Here is a 16,075-nt window from a genome sequence, read left to right on the forward strand (position 1 = left end):
AGAAAACTCTGCTTGCTTGCCTTGTCCTTTGCCCATTATCCTATACAACAAGGTAAACCTTTGATTATTTAGAGCATTAAAAACAAATGGACACTTTTTCCTAATTTCATACCAAATGTTAATTTTACTATCTGTAAAATAAAAAATACAATAAATTAGACTTTATAAAGTTAAAACCTTCTGCTTTTCAAACTGAGAAAAATATTTTCAATACATGTATCTGGAAAATAACTTAAATCAGAATATATTAAAAGCTCTTGCAACTCAATAGTAAGAAGTAGCACAAATAAATATGACTGAAACATGACCAGAGAGATCACAAAAGAAGATCTGTAAGAGAGAGCTACAGATGTCAGCGTAGGAAGCTCCTGAACTCAGCTCCTCCTATGAACACAAATCTAGACTTTTTCCCTCTGAAAAAGTCCTGAAAACTGAATGAAAACAACAAAGGGTAAAAGGACATCAGTGAAGTGGCTAGGAGAAACAGAGACACAGAGATATGATCATGCCAAGGGAAAAACCCACACCCCAACTCACACCCCAGCTGCCATGATCCACAATCAGAAGTAAATGAGTTCAGGAAAGTCACAGGGTACAAAACCAATATATAAAGATCTGTGTTGTTTCTAGACATTAATAATGTACCTTCAGAAAGAATCCCACCTACAATTTCACCAAGGAGGTGAAAGGCTTGTACACTGAAAACTTCAAGACACTGATGAAAGAAATGGAATATACAAAAAAATTGCAAAGATAGTCAATGTTCATGGATTGGAAGAATTAATATTGTTAAAATGGCATAGTATCCAAAGCAACCTACAGATTCAATGAACTCCTTCTCAAAATTCCAACAGTATTTTTCAAAGAACTAGAACAAATAATTCTAAAACTTGTATGGTACCACAAAAGACCCCAAACAGCCAAAATAATCTTAAGAAAGAACAAATCTTGAGGTATCATACGCCTTGATTTCAAACTATACCACAAAGCTATAGTAATCGCAACAATATGGTACTAGCACAAAAACAGACACATACATCAATGGAACAGAACTGAGAGCCCAGAAATAAACCCATATGTATATGGACAATTAATCTACTACAAAGGAGCAAAGAACAATACACTGGAGAAAGGACAATCTCTTCAATAAATGGTGCTGGAAACTCTAGACAACCATGGGCAAAGAATGAAACTAGACCACTATCTTACACCATACACAAAAATTAAATAAAAATTGATTAAAGACTTGAAAGTAAGACCTGAAATCATAAAATTCTTACCCCAAAACAGAAGTGGTAACCTCATAACATTGGTTTTAGCAATATTTTGTGGATCTCATCCCAAAGTCAATGAATAAAAAAGCAAAAATAATGGGATTACACCAAACTAAAAACCTTCTGCATAGTGAAGGAAACCATCAGAACAAAAAGGCAACCCACTGAGTGGGAGAAGACATTTGCAAATCATATATCCAAAGAGGTAATAATATCCAAAATATATAAAGAACTCACACAGCTAAACTACAAAAAAACCAAACAACCTTATTAAAAAGTGAGCAGAGGAGCTGAATAGACACTTTTCCAAAGACAACATACAGATGGCCAACAGGCACAAGAAAAGGTATTCCACATCACTAGTCATCAGGCAAATGCAAATCAAAACCACAGTGAGATATCACCTCACACCTGTTAGAATGGTTATTATTAAAAAGACAGAGAATAACAAATGTTGGAAAGGATGTGGAGGAAAGGGAACCCTGGTATACTGTTGGTGGGATTGTAAACTTGTGTAGCCACTATGGAAAATAGTGTGCAGATCCCTCAAAAAATTAAGAATAGAACTTCCATATGACCCAGCTATTCCACCTCTGCGTATTTATCTGAAGAACACAGAAACACTAATTTGAAAAGATGTATGCACCCTTATATCCACTGCAGCATTATTTATAACAGTTAAGATACGGGAACTACTTAAGTGTCCACCAATGGATGAAAGGATAAAGAAGATTGGTATATGTATGTACAGTGGAATGCTACTCAGCCATCAAAAGGCTGAAATCCTGTCATTTGTGACAACATGGATGGACCTTGAGTGTATTAGGCTAAGTGAAATAAGTCAGATGGAGAAAGACAAATATCATACGATTTCACTCACATATGGAATAAAAAAAAAACTAAACAAAACCAACCAACAAACAAAAGGAAACTCATAGGTACAGGAAACAAATTGGTGGTTACCAAAGGGGATGGGGGGTTGAAGGGTGGGCAAAATGGGTGAAGAGGGTCAATGGATGGTGATGTGGTAACTAGACTTGTGGTGGCGATCACTCTGCAGTGTGTACAGATGTTTAACTATAATGTTGTACACCTGAAACATACAATACTTTTTTTTAAAAAGATCTATAAATGGCCAATAAATATATGAAAAGATAGTTATCATTAATCATTGGGGAAATGAAAATTAATACCACAGTAATATCTCATATTCATTAGAATGGCTAAAATTAAAAGATTCCAACTATTGGTGAGAATGTGGAACAACGGGAAATCTTGGCGGTGGGAGTGCAAAATGGTACAGCAACTTGGAAAACAGTTTGGCAGATTTTTATTTAAACATAATCTAATCAAACTACCCAGAAATTCCACTCCTAGGTATTAACTCTAGAGAAACAAGGCATATGTCTATAAAAAGACTTGTATTGAAATAATCATCGCACCTTTATTTGTAAAGCTTGGAAAACAACCCAAATTACCAGCTAACAGTAAAAAGAGTAAATATATTGGGGTGTATTCATAAAATGGAATCTTAATAGAAAGGAACACACTGATGTACACAACAACATGAATAAATCTCAACTGGCAAAATTAATCTATGGTGATAAAAATCACATCAGTGATTGTAGGGGAGTCATGAGGAGGGAAGAGGAGATTGTGAGGAAGGACAAGGGAATTTTCTGAGAAGATGGAAATAGTTTACATCTTGGATGAGGAGGTTGTTACATGATGTATACATCTATTTAAAGCTATCGAATTGTATACTTGCATATGTGAATACTAATATACAACTTATAAAACAATAAATTTGATTTTAAGTGGATAGGCACAATATTAAATGTTATATACATATGAATTTAATCAGAAACACACATAAAAGTTTCTGTTCAAGGATCTGTCATAGTGGATCAAAAAACAAGACCCAACAATATAATTGCCCGTAAGAAGCCCACATTAAATACAAAGACACATATAGATCAAAAGTAAATAGGGAGGTTGAGCCAAGATGGCAGAGTAGAAAGACTCACAGCTCACCCTCTCCCACAAATACACCAAGAATCACATCTACAAACCCACCGAATCACACAGAACACCTACTGAGCTCTGGCAGAGTGTCTCTTGCTTCAAAATTCAGGATTCTCGCAAAATTCAATAAACAACAAGTTTGTACTGTATAGCACAGGGAACTATACTCAATATCTTGTGATAACTTATGGTGAAAAAGAAAATGAAAATGAGTATATGTATGTTCATGTATGACTGAAGCATTGTGCTGGACACCAGAAATTGACAAAACATGGTAAACTGACTATACTTCGATAAAAATATGTATTAAAAAAAGTAAATAGACAGACAAAGATATGCTGTGCTAACATTAGTCAAAAGAAAGTGGAAATAGCGGTACTAGTTTCAGACAGAGCACACTTCTGAGCCAGGAAAGTTATCAAGAACAAAGAAAGGCATTACATAATGATAAAGGTATCAATTCTTCAAGAAGACATTACGATCCTTAAAGTGTTCTGTGACTAACAACAGAGCATAAAACTAAGTGAGGCAAAAATCTGATAGAACTGCAAAGAGAAATAGATGAATCCACTATTATAGGTGGAGATCTCAAGAACCTTCTATCAGAAATGGACAGATCCAGCAGGCAGAAAATCAGTAAGGACATAGTTGAACTCAACCACATCACCAATCAATTCGCTCTAACGGCGTTCCATAGACAACTCCATTCAACAACAGCAGAATTCTTCTCAAGTTCACAAGAAACACTGACCAAGACAGACCACATTCTGGGCCATACACCGCACCTTAACAAATTTAAAAGGTTAGAAATCCTATACGTCTGCTCTCAGACCACAGTGGAATTAAACTAGAAGTCAATAACAGAAAAATAGCTGAAAACTCCAAAATATTCCCAAACAATTACATTTACAAACAACACATTTCTAAATAACACATGGGTCAAAGAAGGAATCTCAAGAGAAATTTTAAAATATTTTTCACTAAATGAAACCTCAATTTACCAAAATTTGTGGGATACAATGAAAGCAGTGTTCAAGTGAAATTTATATCACGGAATGAATACACGTGTTAGAAAAGAAGAAAGATCTAAAATCATACCTCTAGGACTCCATCTTAGGAACCTAGAAAAAGAAGAGCAAATTAAATCCAAAGAAGCAGAAAGAAAAAAATGGTAAAAAAAAAAAAAAAAAAAAGGAAGCAGAAATCAATGAAATTGAAAAGAGGAACTCAAGGGAGAAAATGAAACACAAAGCTGGTTCATTGAAAAGATCAAGAAAATCAGTAAGCCAGGCTAACTAAGAAAAAAAGAGAGGACACACATTATTAATAACATAAACAAAAAGGAGGACATCATCACAGATCCCACAGACCTTAAAAAGATAATCAAGGAATGCTATGAACAACTCTATGACCACAAATGAAATGGACCAATTCCCTGAAAGGTACAATGTGCCAAAACTCACACAAAGAAAAGTAGACAATCTGATTAGGCTTAGAGCTATTTAAAAACATTGAATCAATGCTTTTCCACTTTTTCTTACCCCTTGTGCAAGTGGTGCTGGCAACTAGGAGACATCTGGGCTTCAACCCCCACCATCTATGGCTAAGTATTAGAGCAAAGCACAAAGCCCGTGGAGGACCTTGAATTCACAGGCACCATTCCGGGGAGTTATTCAGGGACAGCAGAGCACTGGAAGCACGGACCCCTTGTGAATCAGATGCAGTCACCTCCCATACTGGCCTAGTCATCTGCGAGGACTCAGTCTAGGTTTGCTGACGAGGGGTCACCTGAACTTAATTCCCTTTAATGGATGAAGGAGACAAGGGGTCTTCATCTGAGGGCCAGTCTGTCTCCGGGGGCTTTCTTATGTTGGTGAGGATGCTGCAGTGCCTTACTGGGCAGCATGGGTTTTATGGATGAGTCATAATGAATCAGAATTTTTGTTGTGATCCAGTCAGCAGTTGTCTCTGCGTCTGAGAGCCTCAGGTGGACACCTGGATAGACCCATCATACAGTTCAGTTGCAAATTACGCGGTGAGGGGAAACTCTACAAATCATTCTCTGACTGGTTCTAAAAAGGAAAAGGGAAACAGGATTATGCAGCATTTAGCATCGGCCATGAGCGAAGTCACGGGGCTGAGCCAGTCCTTCTAAAGCTTGATATCCACAAACCCAAGTGCAAGTGGCCTCTTTTAATTACTTGGGAATAGTGGGCCTCAGGGAAGTGAGTGCTCTCAGCCTTGTGATCTGAGCAAGGTTCAGGAGCTGGAGCGGTTTTGGCTGAGTCACCGCTGGCCTCATGGCCCCACGCACATCACCTGACCTCCGCATGCTTCAGCTGGCCCAGCCGTAGAGATGAGTAAACTCAGCCAGAAGGCCCTGAGGGGCAGAGACAGCCTTCTGCATTCATCTTGCCCTGGGGCAGCTTCTGGGGGAGCAGCTTAGATCCATTAGGGGCAGGGGGACCCTAAGAGAGACTCGCAGAGCAGCTTGATCTAAAAGCTACCTCTGGAAAGGGGACAATTGCATGCTCTGTAAGAGTATACACTGACCAAAAAAAAAAAAAAAAAAAAAAACCTTGAAGCCTTAAAAATATTCATACATTTCCGACTGTATGGTTTTCCTTCAGTGAATTTACTCTTAGAGAATAATCAGAAAGGCACACAAATATTCATGTTCAACAATGTTCGTCACAGTGCTGTCTTCCACAATGAAACACTGGAAATAATCTAAATGTTAAACTGTAGAGCAATACTAAATAACCTGCATTACTTCTAGATGCTGAAATAGTGGACAGCCACTCAAAAAATCACTGTAGCAGAATAATTAATGACCTGGGGAAGTGTCTGCATTAAAACTGTAAGTAGAAAAGGATCATAGAACAACATGAGAATAACCCAACTTATTTCAACCTATATATACTCCCACATATGTAACACATGCCTAGAAGGGTATATACTAAATTGTTAACAGTGTTTAATCTCTGGGCCATAGAATTATGAGCTCCTTTTTTATTCATGATGTTTCCTGTATGTTCCAACATTTTCACAATGAACGTGTGTTCTTTTTGCCACAAATATCAATTCCCTGAGTCTGTTAACTGGGACTGTCGTGGACAGGGCCAGCCTGGGTGCATACCTATGGAGCAGACGAATACAGTGACATGTCTGTGAACTGAGGCTTGAGCAATCCAGCCCTGGAGGCTCTCCGGCCTGAGAACAGAGTGGGGTTTTTGTTTCAGGAGCCTGAGCCTGGAAGAATGATGACTCTGTGGGTGGTTTCATAGATCCTCAGTGCACGTGGCTCCCAGCCCTGACTCTGCCCTGAAATTCTGGCTTGCTGACCAAAACTGAAGACCAAGTTTGCCGAAGCAGTTAATTACCCTCCATAAGCCCATGGTTTCCTCTGTATCTCTTTAGTATCTATTAAGCAACACCTGATCCTGTTCTCCAGGAAGTATGTTCCGAAGGAAATCTTTCTTTCAAAGTTAAGCAAAGATCTCTGGTCAGGGGCTCTGACAGCTGGGGATCAGGCAGTTAAGTTTTTAAGCATCAAATCAACACCACTGTCATCCTGAGTCACAGTCTCATGGTTGGCTGGATGATCATCTCACTGTGGTGCATCCTGTGTGGGAACAAACATTTGCAAATGGCACATTTTCCTTTGAGAAGAAAGCTGTCTCCTCTACAGTTCATCCTGGGAAGAAAACAGGTAATTTGTGGGACAATCAAATCACATCCTCTACAGAGCTTTCAAGGTGATATTCAGAAGCAATGCAGACATTCTTAAGCCCCTTTACCGAAGCCAAGGGGCAGGGGCAGTAGATGGACTCGCCATTCCTGACACCTGGCTTGGGGTGCCTTGCTCAGGGCTGTAGGAAGCATGTGCCTCAGCAGACCTGGTGAGGACGGCCCGGGGGCGTGCCGAGCAAGGAGGGAAGGCAGTCGGAAGTATATTTTAACGCTGTTACAGATAAACCACGTGTGAAACAGGAATACTACTATCTCCATTTCATGTAAAAACAATCAACGAATCAATCAGAATACTAATTTATTTGGCATCCTCTTTGTGTCAGGTCCTGTTTTAAGTCCTGGGGAAACAGCAGTGAACATCACAGGTAAAGTTCTTGCCCTCAAAAAGCTTACATTCTATTGAGAGGAAACGTTAAACAGATTTATAATATGTTGAGTGAAGGAAAATAAGGCAGGGGACGCGGACAGAGACTGAGGGAGGTGCAGCCCTATGTTGAGTGGTACCCAGGGGCACTTCCTCTGATAAGATGACATTTGAGGAGAGACACAAAGGCAGTGAGGAAGTGAGACACGTGAATCCTTGCAGGATGAATGTTTGAAGAAAAGAGAGAAAGTACGAGGTCTTGAGGGGAGAACATTCCTGATGTGCGAGGACCTGAGAGATGACAGTGGCGCTGAAAGCCATGGTGAGGACTTTGGCCTGGGCTCGGAATATGACGAGAAGCCATTGGAAGGTTCCCAGGGGAGGGGTGATGAGACCTGACTTAACCTGACTGTGAGGAGTGGGCACGGTCATGGGTGGGGGCCAGGTAACCAAGTAGGATGCTGCCGCCATCATCGTGGTGATCAGGGTTGGGACCGGGCTTGAAAGAATAAAGGTGTAAGAAGTGGGGCAATTTCAAAGGAAGATATGGAAGGACCGGCTGATTGCATGTGGGAGGTGAGAGGAAAAGATGAACAAAGGTAATTGACTGGCCTAAGCAACTAGAAGAATGAAGCTATTTTCTGAGGAGGGGAGGAGGAATCCACAGTTTAGCTTTGGATATACAGTCAATTCTCATTTTTCACAGTAGTTATAGTCTACAAAATCACTGTGAACACTGAATTAATGAATACGGAACCCTTGCTCCTAAGGGAAATACAGGGTTCGCTTCCTGGGAGCCCCTGATTGCAATGCTTTTGTCAGCTGGTCAATATGTGACCTTGTTTTACATATGCTTCTGTTTAAAGACACCTTACTGAACATATATTGTTCATTCATTATCACTGAACTCACTGCCAACAGCATTATAACGCATGCCTGAATGAAGCTTATGTAACGTGGATTTTCTCCATAAGGCATCACTGCCTTCTTACACTAAGGGACATGCTTAGGACACTAAGGACAGCACTTCAGCCCAATGCTTAGGAATCATTTTTAAACAGAGAAATCACCAAAAAAAAAAAAAAAAGCACAGTTATTTTTTTTTTTTAATGTGGCATTAAAGAGATCACAAAAGGTTGCTTGTTTACATTATGGGAGGTGAAACTTAAAGACAGAGTGCTGCCATGTTTGACCTCAGGTGAAACGTGCACGTCAAATGATTCAAGTTTTTGCAGGTCTGCACATGTCTGCAAATCCCCAAAAAGCACCATGAGTATTGATTTTGGGGTCACAAATAAATGTTGGCAAATAGGCAAGTTTGCAAATAATGGAATCATGAGGGTTGACTGCACTGAGATGGAGAAGTCTTTTATTCATCCAAGTGGAGATATAAAACATGAGCTGGATTCTGGGGATTCCAGGGGAAATGTTGGGACTGGAGGTACTGATTTGGAAGTCATTGTCGCCTATTTCAATCTGTATCTATAAGCTAGCATGAGACTGAATGAAGTCATCTAGGGAGTATAGGAAAAGGAGAGAAAAGTTCCAGAGACTGAACCCTGGGGCACTCCAGGGAGACTACGAAGGAGTGGCCAGTGGATGAAGAAAAGAACCAGGAATGAGTTGTGTTTCAGAACGAGGGGACCGGAATGGGTCAAATGCTGCTGGAAAGTCACGTCCCTTGAGAAGGCCTGTAGCACTGACCTTCAGATCAGGCAGGATGGAGGTCACTGGGGATTTTGATGAACCACTTTATTGGAGGAGTAGAGATACACATCTGTCTGGAATGGATCAAAGAGCAAGCACACACCCCTTTCCAGGAGTTTTTGTGTGAATGAGAGAAAAGAAACGAGGTCAAAACTGGAGGACGACGTCGGGGATCAAGGATTCTTTTTCCAGGGAGCTCTGGCGGTGCTTGTATGCTGAGGGCAAGTAACTGATGGCGAGGGAATGGTCGAGGATGTAAGAGAAGGGCAGTCGCAAATGGTCCTCCCTGTAACTGTAGTAACATTTACCGTCACATTACTATCTTCAAGTGAAGCACAGAAAGGCCAGAAACTTGTTCACAGTCACCCAGTGAACATAAGAGACAGAACCAGGATGCCAACCAGCACCTTCTGGAACGGGAGCCCGTGGTTTAGCTGCTGTACTAGACTAGACGTCTGTAAGTTTACATTCAGTCAGTTCCCATATGTGGGTGACCTTGTATCCAGCAGGCACCAACTGAGGCTGAATGGGGAGGGGAAGAAAGAGTGAAACCTCTCCGCTTACCACCCTTTTGGAAACATCGCACTTGCCCTCAAAGGTGAGCGAGGGAAACGCTGCTGCCACTGCCGTGTCGGGGAAGCCCATGAAGTCTGGGTCAGGGCCGGGTCTGATGCTACAAGAGCCTCACCTTCAGAAATGCTACGAGATCAGTTTTGCAGCACAGGGGAAATAGAATGCATTCCTTCGGGTCATTCCCAGATCAAGAATTTAATTAATCTTCTCATAAACTTCTCCTGCTCTTCTTTTGGTCCCACGTGAGAGATTTCTGAGAAAATAGTTCAGCCTTTCCTCAAATGTACGCAACTTGGCATTCCTCGGACCCTGTCTACAGCCGTTAAAATAAATCACTTGATGCTAAACAGAGCAATTTATTCCCCTGACATCCACATGGCCCTCTTGGTTTATTTTAAAATATATCAGCTAACTTGCCACAACTGCCATTGCTTTTAATGTGTCTGACACATCCAATTTCAATAGCTCAATGAAAATGTCTCGTCATAAAAGAGAGAGGCAGGCAGTGAAGGGGAGGAGACTCAGTGTAGAGACAAACCCTCGGAAAGTAAGCAATGACATCGCTTGTTCAGGTGGAATTCAGGAAAGGGTCTTCCTGCCAACAGTATGGGAAGTTAACTAGATGACAGGGAAATATCTCTTTTTTACATATTCTCTTTATAATGTTAATTCCCCCACTCGTGTTATTCTAGCTCATGGAATCTACCCTCTCTCCCGAGCTATTTCACACAAAGTAATGCCTGACCGACTAACACCTTTAATTTTTCATTTCCGTGAAAATATTTACTCAGGAATGTAACCATGTTGTTTAACAAAGTAAAGAACTCTGGAATGTTAGGTGTGTGGCATCCATTGATTCATTCCGCAAATGAGTCAATCCAGTGACTCGGTGCCACCCTACACTAGCCATTGGGATAAATGACAGAATTACAAGAATTAATGAGACCGGTTCTGACCTCACCAGCTTTGCAGTCTCATGAGGAGGATGTCACTCAACAGGCAGAGGTAGAAGAGGAAGTGGTCCAGTCATAGCTCCACGACTAATGAACTCTGATATCTAAGACGACCAACTCTGAGTCCTCATCTGTAAAATTGGAAAGATATTAAATACCTACCTTACAATTGCTGGGGGGATTAAAAGTAACAGCACACATGAAAACCCTGTAAACCTTGACACAAACCTCGGCTCCTCTTAGCTGAACACGAAGTGCACTGGGATGACTGCATCTCCATACAGTGTTCAGGAAACTGATTCGGTTGCCAACTGTCTGCTATTCGTTACTACTGTCTTGATAGTGATGCTATCTGGCATTGAAGATAAGGTGTTAGGAGATCACAGAGATGACACAATTTTGCCTCAGCAATTTCAGAGTCTATTGTAATATTCATCTGGGTGCCTGGTAGATTCCTCAAACTCAACACATCCCAAACATACCTGCTGTTAAGAATTTTCTCTCCCTATTGATGGACATCTACCCTCTCTCCCAAATTAGAACCTTAAGATAATCCTCAACAGCTCTCCCTCTCTTGGGCTAAAACCCTGGACCACTTCCTCACTGGTGTTCTTGGGTCTGTCCATGCTTCTTCGTCAGACCACCATGGCATGTGCTGTGTGTCTGTGCCAAGGCGTCCTCTTCTCTTGGGTGGATCTTTGCAACAGCCTAACTGGATTCGCCTTCTTGTTGATAACATCTTCCTTTTCAATCTAGTTACTTTTCTAAAACTAAACATGATCACATTCTGCTTCCTACAGAAAAGCTTCTGCTGGCCCCTCTCCCATCGCTCCTGGCTCTTACCTCTCCTCCATGACACCCCAGCCATTGTGACTTTGGCCATTCAGTGAACACAGTTCCTTTTTTCTTCTGTTTGCCTTCACTCAGCCTGAGACTTCAAATGCCTCTTTCCCCTGAGCCCTTTCCTCGGCCACTTCTAACTTCCTACTCAGTTCTTCGACATCATGCCCTCTGTGCGGCCCCTCCCCCCACTTCGGACATGGCATCTTTCCTCTGAGTGCCCATGGCACCTTCTGTACTTTACCCATAGTATTTACTACATTGTGTTGAAATGTGTATTGGCCCGTCTCACTCTGGAAATGTGAGCTTCTCAAGAACAGCAGTTATGTTTTATTTATCTCTGCATCTCCAGTGCCCAGCTCAGTGCTTGGAACAGTGTGTGACCTTGACAGATGTTTGATGGATAAATAAACGTACGAAGAGGCACATCATGTCTTCGCTTCCTCCTGTCCCTCAGGCATTTGTCCCAGATCTTTGTCTTCTGAGAGCTGCCTAGCTGTTCTCCTGCCTCTGCCTCTCCTGCTTCTACTTCTCTTTTAATTATTAAACAACGTTGCTACCTTTCCTCGTCTCCTCCAACATTACTTGTCCTAATTTTTCTGTTTGTTTTCAGTGCACAGGATAGTACGTGGGCTGAGAGAATGGATTTGAGAGTCAGACCGTGTTGGTTCAGATCTTACGTGCTGCGGGACTTTTGGCAAATTGCTTAACTTCTCACACCTCTGAGTCCTTATCTTTAAACTAGAGATAATGATAATACATCATAGGGTGATAAGACGATTAAATGAGTGCAGCATTTTGTGTCCCTTGGTGCACATTCAGGGAATGTTAGTTGCTATCAGAATTAGGCCATAAGTGAAAGCCCCAAATGAGGACTCCTTTCCTTTCTCCTCCAAGCTCTTTCGGGGGACCCTCAGTCTACCTCTCTTAGACTCCCTTGTGCATCCCATGAGTTTTTTTTTTTTTTTAACAGAGTGTGTTCCACATTATCCCCCACCCCCCATACACAGCACAATTATTTTTAATTTAAAGAAGTGACTGACGAGTGGTGGACAGTGGAATCTGGACAGTCAGGGTTGGGCATGGCCTTCACAGAATCGGTCATCACACTGTGTTGGATTGGCTGCCTGTATAGCTCATTCACCGAGCCAGCCCAGGGTCTTTAAAGGTGATGCTAGAAGAATAAGATTGTGCAGGGCACAAAGTCAGCCTCAACTTTGTAGTATAGTACATCCAATATTTGTGTCTTTGTCTCTAGGCACATCTACATACAATACTACTGTATTATTTTAAACCAAGATAAGGTACACACCACAATGTACAGGTCAAACCAATAGAACAATGTTGAAGCTATTGAAAAGCAGATAAAACTGTGTTATGTATCTTAAAGCCACTATATAAAGCATAAGTTGAAATAAATGAATATATAGAGTTGGAAGTTATTAAAAAATCTCAAAGTTTGTTGGATTTGTATGTGAATGGCTGTCTCCTCCATCCTGTATTTGTGCAACTGAGCTCTTTGGAGCTAAACTTATATTTTTCCCAGTTAAAGTTCATCACAATAGCTTTGTTCATCATTCCAGTTTTCTGACAATATTTTTTATTTTCTCATCTAACATGCTTACTCTGCTTCCCAACTCTATGTCATCTCCACACTTTATAATTTTGCCACCTATTTCTTTATTCCAGATATTGAAATAAATGTTGGTCAGGAAAAGGTCAAGGACAGAGATCTAAAATAAGCCAAGGATATTTTACTCTAATCTCACGTTAAGTAAAATTGTTCACTAGCATGCCTATTTGTAGAGCACTCTCATCTAGGAGAAATTTTCTATCTTGTCCACAGGAATATCATGCAACTTTTCTTAAATGTGTGGTTGAAATCAATATAAACTGTGGTGATGGTATTTACTTAGTCTGCAATTCCAGAGATCTTATAAAAATGTAAATAAGTCCAGGTAAACTTATTGTTAAGAAACTCTTGCTGGACTTAATACAACTTTCCTCTTAAAAATGTTATTATTAAACTATAAAAGCAAATTTTAAAACCAAAAAAGGCCTAGAAAGTAAAAAAGAAACTAATATATAATCCTATAGCTATTTTAAAGTAAATACCATTATAGTGTGTTTTGTTCAAGTCTTTTTGAGAATCATGCTTTTCTATGGTTAATGGTGTACATATAATTTGTAGGCATTTAAAAAGTTAATCCTGCCATTTTCCAATGTTGCCTCAATTTACATATTTTTCATAGATTCATAATATTCCATCCTATGACTGAATCATAAATTCTAAAATACACCCAAATTTCTGGACCTTTGGACTACATTTCATTCTTCAATTATAAATAATTAGATTTTGCACATACTGATTTTTCTTTATATTTTTCTTGAATACATCCTGGAAATTGTATATTTGGGTCAATTTTCTGGTGCCTAATACATAGATCTGTATCAGTCAGGTAGGCTGGGTTATGCTACAGTAACAATCACACATACCCCAATCTCATTTATTTAACACCAACCAAAAATCCCTTAAATTTCAGTGGCTTAGTGCATGAAAGTTTCTCTCACTCATGTCAGTCCTGCTGTGTGTATCAAGGATCTCCAGGTGGTTTCCTTCAAAGAGTTAACTCAGAGATTCAGGCTGGTTCCATCTTGGCCTCCTTGACTGATATGGTAAGACAAGAACTTGAAATTGTACAGGGACTTTCTACTGCCTCAGCTTGTCAATTGTACTCACAAAATGAAAAAATTGTTCAGAACTAATCATATCAGCCACATGCACAAAAATTAAACTTAGGACCAGTGTCTTAAACCATACACAAAAATCAACTCAAAATGGATTAAAGACTTGAATGTAAAGTCTGAAACTATAAAACTTCTAGAAGAAAACATAAGCAGTATGCAATTTGACATTGGTCTCAGCAATGTTTTTCTAGATAGATCTCCTCAGGCAAGAAAAACAAAAGCAAAAACAAGCAAATGGGGCTGCATCAAACTAAAGAGCATCTGCACAGCAAAGGAAACCATCACCAAAATGAAAAGACAGCTTACTGAATGGAAGAAGATATCTGCAAATCATATACCTGATAAAGTGTTAAGATCCAAAATATATATAAAGAACTCATACAACTCAACAACAACAACAACAAAAACCTAATTAAAATTTTTTCTAAAGAAATACAGATGGTCAACAGGCACTGAAAAGGTGTTCAACATCACTAGTTATCAAGGAAATGCAAATCAAAACCCACACTGAGATATCACCTCACACTTTTTAGAATGGCTCTCATCAAAAAGACAAGGAATAACAAATGTTGGAAAGGATGTGGAGAAAAGGGAATCCTTGTACACAGTTGCTGGGACTATAAATTGGTACAGCCACTATAGAAAACAGTATGGAGTTTCCTCAAATAGTTAAGACTAGAAATACCATATGATCCAGTCATCCAACTTCTGGGTATTTATCCAAAGAATATGAAAACACTAATTTGAAAAGATATATGGACACTTATGTTCATCATGGCATTATTTACAATAGCCAAGGTATGGAAACAACCTAAGTGTCCATCAATGGATGAATGGATAAAGAAGAGGAGATATACATATACACAGTGGAATACTAATCAACCATAAAAAAGATGAAATCTTGCGATTTGTGACAACATGGATGGACCTTGAGTATTATATTAAGTGCAATAAATTGAATGGAGAAAGATAAATATTGAATGATTTCACTCATATGTGGAATATAAAAAACAAAATAAATTAACAAACCAAACCAAACAAAAACAAACATATGCATACAGAGAACAGAGTAGTGGTTACTAAAGTGGAAGGGGGCTGGGGAAGGAAGAAACAGGTAAAAGAGAATCAGCTGTATGGTGATGGATGGAAACTGAATCTTTGGTGGTGGGCAGGCTGTAGGTTACACAGAAATAGAGATTATATTATATATTGTGCATGTGAAATGTATATAATGTTGTAAATCAACGTCACCTCAACAAAAAATCTAAAAAAAACAAAAAACGAAAAAACCAGTCATGTGTTTCCTCCCAACTGCAGTGGATGCTGGGAAGTGTGTCCTCTGTGTGTCTCGTAGGAGAAGAAAGTTTACTGTTGGTGAGCACTAAGTTCTGCTCCTGTGGAGTGGCTTTGTACTATGTCAGTTTAGCTTGGCTGGAACTACATTCCCCAGAATCCCCCTCTCATGGGATTCTAGGTTAATTTTTACTACAGGAGATGTTTTCATGAGATTTGGAAGGTGAGAGCTAAGCAATAGTCATTAAGTTCAGAGGGAGTTGGCAATAAGTGCTGTTAAAAAAAAAAAATCCCACAAACAAAATAAACACAACATTTAAAAAAATTTTTCGATTAAAAATTAAAAAATAAAAATAAAATGAAACAATAAAAAATTTAAAAATAAAATAAAACAAAAAACTTTAAAAATAAAAAAGAAAAATAATAAAGAGGGTATAAAGAAAAAATATTTTTAATTTAAAAAAAATTTAAAAAAGAATGATAGGTGCTGTTGCAGTGTGATCTCCTGCTCACCATGCTGATGTGGCAGCATCCGGTCTACACAG

The sequence above is a fragment of the Camelus dromedarius genome, chromosome 25 (genome assembly GCF_036321535.1).
Source record: "Camelus dromedarius isolate mCamDro1 chromosome 25, mCamDro1.pat, whole genome shotgun sequence".
Lineage (NCBI taxonomy): Eukaryota > Metazoa > Chordata > Mammalia > Artiodactyla > Camelidae > Camelus > Camelus dromedarius.